The sequence below is a fragment of the Microtus ochrogaster genome, chromosome 15, assembly GCF_000317375.1.
Source record: "Microtus ochrogaster isolate Prairie Vole_2 chromosome 15, MicOch1.0, whole genome shotgun sequence".
NCBI lineage: Eukaryota > Metazoa > Chordata > Mammalia > Rodentia > Cricetidae > Microtus > Microtus ochrogaster.
In genome coordinates this window covers 14,609,575-14,614,874 of record NC_022017.1, presented here as the reverse complement: position 1 = coordinate 14,614,874, position 5,300 = coordinate 14,609,575, and the positions used below count along the sequence as shown (strand labels likewise).

Here is a 5,300-nt window from a genome sequence, read left to right as displayed (position 1 = left end):
TCCATCATAGCATGCACTCCACACACACACACACACACACACGTCCATCATAGCATGCACTCCACACACACACACACACACACACACCCCACACATGTAAAAAATAAACTAAACCCAAAATAAAAAAGACAATAGATAAAAGAAACATACCAGGATGTCTGGAGGTGAAGGTCGTGCTTTTGTGGGTAACACTGTTGCTTTTCTTGATTTCCCAAGTGGCACACAAAATTACTATGGCTTTATGGAAAGCAGGTGTGTAGTCTGGGCTGCGTGTCAGGCCTAGCACAGAAGAGCTATCTATAGCTTCATACAGACTTGCCAGCGGCCAGGCCAGATGTGGAACAGTGCTCCAGGGATGGAAGAGTCTCGAGAACACCCAAGAGCCCTGCTGGTCTAACCCACTCGCCAGTGGGACCAGCAGCCTCCAGCAGAGACACCGCCCCTGTGCTGAAAGGCCTGGCTTCCCTCCAGCCTGCTGGGGCCAGTGTGACACAATGATGTAACTAAGGAAAAGGCCAGGATGCCAGCACCTTGTGACAATTCTAACAGCAGCCATTGTTCTCACCAGCTGAAGAGAGGAAATGAAGCCTAGGGACCTGTGGGTCACATCCTGGAACAAGCATGCATGGACAGCCAGGGATACTACAAGGCCTTTCTCCTGCCATCCTGTCCCTACCGCCTCAGGGCCCAGCTAGGTCCTTCCAGGCTAGCTACAGGGAAGAATTCAGATTGGGAACAAGCAGCTCCCAGGGCCTGTAAGGATCCTCCACTAGGTGCCCCCTCCTTACCTGCTGGGCTTGCTTCATTCAGCTCCTATGTTCCTATAACATTCGTTTTCTACTACTGACCTTTCTGTTCTGTGCCAGAGCTGGCTTCTTGATGGGGCATCTGACACAGACTGCCTGTTTCCGCGTATAAGTGCTACAAGTTAAAAGAGAAAAGCCCGAACTGACCATGGTGGTGCTGCCAGTGCTCACTCCAGCAAGTGGTGAAGCTCAGTGTCTATCACCCACCTGGTCAGGGCCCAGTGGACCTGCTTGGTTTGTTTCTGGAAGAAAGACAGTGTCTGTGGGATCTGAGACTGTCCTGGAGGGACTGAAGAGAGGAAGGCCAAAGACTAGTAGACTCAGGACAGAGACAGGGAACTCACATCCAGGGAGGGCCTCAAATGGAGGGTTCAAAAGACAAGGCCGGCCACCAAAATGAAAAACACAAGTCCTGGAGGGGCCCTGGAAGAGTCTGCAGTTCTCCAGAAGAGGATACGTGGGTCCAGAGCCCAGGTTCTGCTCCGAGTGCACGATCCCTGGGTAAGGACATTAGAGGACGGGGCTCAAGTTCTAAGGGAAAGACAGAAGGCACCTAAGGGGGATGGGGAGAACCCCCCCCCCAGCCTGTACAGCAGAGGGAATGGGTAGAAGGACAGAGGCCTGCATAGCCACCATGGACAAGCATGTTGTCTGGCCTGGCTGAGGGAGGTCTGCATCCGCCTCATCACGAAGGTCCTTAGGCAGGTCTCAGGAGAGACAGGAGCTGGGCCACTCTTTGGGGTCACTCTCTTGCTAAGGTTACCACTGTTTGTCTGGCCTCCTCACTCTTGGATGGTTTCAGGTAGAAGCTGCTAGGTGGGAGCCAGGACTCACCCAGTCCCTTCTATAGGACCCAGAATGTTCTCCCTGCGTACGCCAGAGCCCCTCCTTACCATCCTGGGTCCTTCGCTGCTCCAAAGGCAATGCAAGCACTGGACTGGCCCCTTCCTACAGCTGGCATTCAAGACGTTTCTAAATGGAGGTGTGTGAAGCCCAGGTCGTGGCCCAGTCTTACGCACACGGCTCCTCTGTGCCTACCACAGGCAGACTACGGAGTGAATGACCATACTCTCCTGCTGCATGACCGCAGCTCCCCACTGAATGGCCACGCTTCCCTGCTGTACGCCCCATGGATCTCCAACACTTCAGAGAAAACCCAAACTCCAGAGCACATGTCAGAATCTCCAGAAGAGGGCCAGCCTGCACTCCCCCACCCCCTACTCTAGTCATTCAGCCCCAGCATTATCTCCCAGACATGCTAGGCTTGTGCCTCAGTGTGCATAGGCGCTCCAGCACCCTCATTTCCTGGTCTGCATTGCCCACTGCCCCACTTAACCTCTCTCTCCTGACAGATAAGAAGCATGCACTCAAATAAACCTTCCCTCTCTTATCTCTCAAGACCCAGTTTGGGGGCCACCTCTCCCAGAAGCTGTCTTTTCTCTCGGTCTATCTCTTCTGCAACCCCACACCATGGGCGTCCCTCACAAAGGAACCATGGCACTGCTTTTATTCCTTCTTCAAGGGTGTGGCACGCATTTCCAGCAGCTGTTTGATAAACATTAAGTTTATCGTTAGCTTAACAAATCACTGGCGGAATGGGCCACCTCCTGGCATCCCTGGAGCAAGTAACAAGGAGGCCCCGCCTTCTTCTGCACACCTGGCTCTTCTCTCCACAAGAAAGGAGCTGAACCCAGCCTTCTATTTTCCTCCGAGAAGCACCTGCCTCACCCAACTGCAGCCACCACCAGGAGAACCTTCCTCCAGCACTGCTGGGTCTTATAGGAGTACCAGAGGGCACTGGGCTGGTTCCTCCTGGAAACATCAGCTTCACCAGCCAGCAGGGTACCAAGAACCAAGCGCATTTTTAGCCTGCCATGAGAGCTGTTTAGTGATGGGGCTGCCACCACCCGAACCAGACAGTCATAGAAGGAGGAGAAACAGGCCAAAATATCTGAGCAGATCTCAGATGATGGTTGTGGGGGTTTCCGGGCGCACACCCAAACACACAAAACTGCCTGTCACAGCATGTCTCACGATCGGAACACCAGGGTACCATCCTCCTGAGCAGCTGGCACCTCTCCTGTCCACCCCACCCCCAGGCTGCAGGTTGAGAACCCGAGGACTGATGCAGGGATGAGGCCTGTTGTCGCTGGTTTGTTTGTCTGGTTTTTTCCCTGAGACAGGGTTTCTCTGTGGCTTTGGAGCCTGTCCTGAAACTAGCTCTTGTACACCAGGCTGGCCTCAAACTCACAGAGATCTGCCTGTCTCTGCTTCCCGAGTGCTGGGATTAAAGGCGTGCGCCACCCTGTTGTCGCTTTTGACTTCCTTCCTATAGCTTTCAATCTGTACACAATGCCCGCGAGTGTATGCCCTCCACACAGGCCACACGTCCTTGTGTACATACATAGGGCGTTTAGGTGCAGAAGAATGTACACATAGGCACAGTATTTAGGTATCTTGGTGATAACACTTTGCTGGGCAAATAGGAAATCCCCTCTTACGTGTGCTACCATAATCACATAAAAGGGTGAGGAAACACCCTAAGCACTGAGCCAAGAGTAGGAACCTTTATACAACATGACAGTCACACGTCTGGTGTCACACTGTGGGGCACAGGAGGAAAAGCAGGGAAGGCATCTGCCCTAGAAGCGATGTGATTCAGCCACATGGTACACTGAACAGTGTCTGCCATACCCCCTCGGGTACCACAGCTGTATGGGTCACTGGGTCCCACCCAGTATGGGCAGGATCACATGACCCTAGCTCAGGAACAAAATTCAAAGTACGATTTCTACTACATGGAGACCTCTTTGTAACATTGTCAACTCCAAAAATCAAGTCAATCTATTAGAACCCTCAGAGCTGGAGAGGTGGTTCAGAAGTAAAGAGTTGCTGCTCTCGAAGAGGACCGGAGTTCAATTCCCAGCACCCACACGGCAGCTCACAACCTTCTGTAACTCCAGTTCCATGAGATCCAGCTCCTATTCTTCCCCCAACACACATCCACACCAGGCACACATGGAGTGAACTTAGATGCAGGCAAAACACCCATATGCATTAAATAAAAATAAATTATTTTTAAAAATAATACACTGGGGACACTCTCCACTCAAAATCCAGCTCCAAGCTCATGAGCATGGCCCCGGCAAGGGAGACCACTGGCCTCCCTTCCTCATGGTCAGTGGTACATCAATATTTGCTCAGTGGAAAAACGAATGAACAGTAAAGGTGACATGAATAAAAGAGCCTGTGTAATAGCGGTGATTAATAAACACTGAAAACATGAACAAAAGGAAATGTCCTTCCGCTCTTCTCTCCCCCATCACCGGTCCCTTTCCATCCTGCCTATGACACACGCACGTGTACAGGGCCACACTGGCCACTAGCTTTGTCTTCTACGTCTTCTCAAATACTGAGCCTCATGGCAGCCATAGTGGGGCAGGAAATACAGTCCTGTCTGGGACAGTAAGGAAACTGAGACCCGGGGAGAACAGGGCCTCCAAGTTCCAGAAAGGCTGGGACAAAAACAAAACCCTGAACTCGCCCAAGGGTGGAGCTTCAACAATGCCAAACCAAACCTGCCCAATCCTGTTGGGCTGGCAAGAGGGCAGGTGAGCGAACCTTAGAGGAAGGGTTAGTATTTGTTTGGGGTCATGTGAGTAGCCCATTAAAAATACAGGCACCGATCCACGAGCCCTTGTGCCCTCCCAGTCTCACACCCAATCCCTGGCACAGCCACATAATCACCTGGGTCACAGACTCCCTGTCACCAGCTTCCAGGTCATCTGTGGGAGCTGGAGGTAAACCCAGAATTGGGTGCTAGAAAACTGGGGAGAACACTGGGAGCAGATGAAAATCAGAGGCATGAGAAAAGATAAGCAGGGAGTTAAAAATGGGGGGTGGGGGGACACAAAGGGAGGGACACAGGAAGCAGGTGGCCTGGAGGAAATCGGGCAATAATTTACCGAGGCAGAAAACCCAGGAGCACTTAGAAGCACACAAGGAAGAGTTGGGGACAAGGGGCAGTCCAGGGTGTAAGCCGGGGCACTGAGCTGGGAAAAGGGTTAATTCAGGAAGTTAGGAAATCTAAGGGAGGCAGCCGAGAAGAATGCGGATGGGAGTTGGGGACGCCAAGGGATCAAAGGACAGAAGCCGGGAGCTGGGGGGGAGGGGAGGATCAGACAAGAGTTAACGGAGGCCGAGCCTCACAGTCGAGACACGAGGCCAGTCCTAAGCAGGAAGGGTCCAACTGGCGACTTCCGAGACTGGGGCGGGGGGACCCCAGAAGGTCTGGGTAGGGCCGTTAGGCCCCGCCCCCGCCGCGCCGTCACTCACCTCGCCTTACTCAGCACTGCTCCGCCCTCCTACTTCCGCAAACAAACGCGCCCCGACCACCTGACGCTCCTACGGCTCTCCACCAATCGAAGGAGCCCATGCGGCAGGCAGGCTGCGGCCCCGCCCCCAAGCACGGCCGCACACGCGGCCGGGCGCCTC

The 5,300-nt window shown here is 53.3% G+C and overlaps 1 protein-coding gene across 1 annotated transcript in view; it reads right to left on the bottom strand.

The window, feature by feature from the left end:
* Pla2g6 (phospholipase A2 group VI) overlaps nt 1–5,054 on the bottom strand; it is a 56,302-nt gene extending 51,248 nt beyond the window's left edge. The window contains exon 1 of the mRNA XM_026782685.1: nt 4,554–5,054. The gene's annotated coding sequence lies outside the window, so the exon portion shown is untranslated. The remainder of the gene's footprint in view (nt 1–4,553) is intronic.
* Nucleotides 5,055–5,300: the final 246 nt, after the last annotated feature.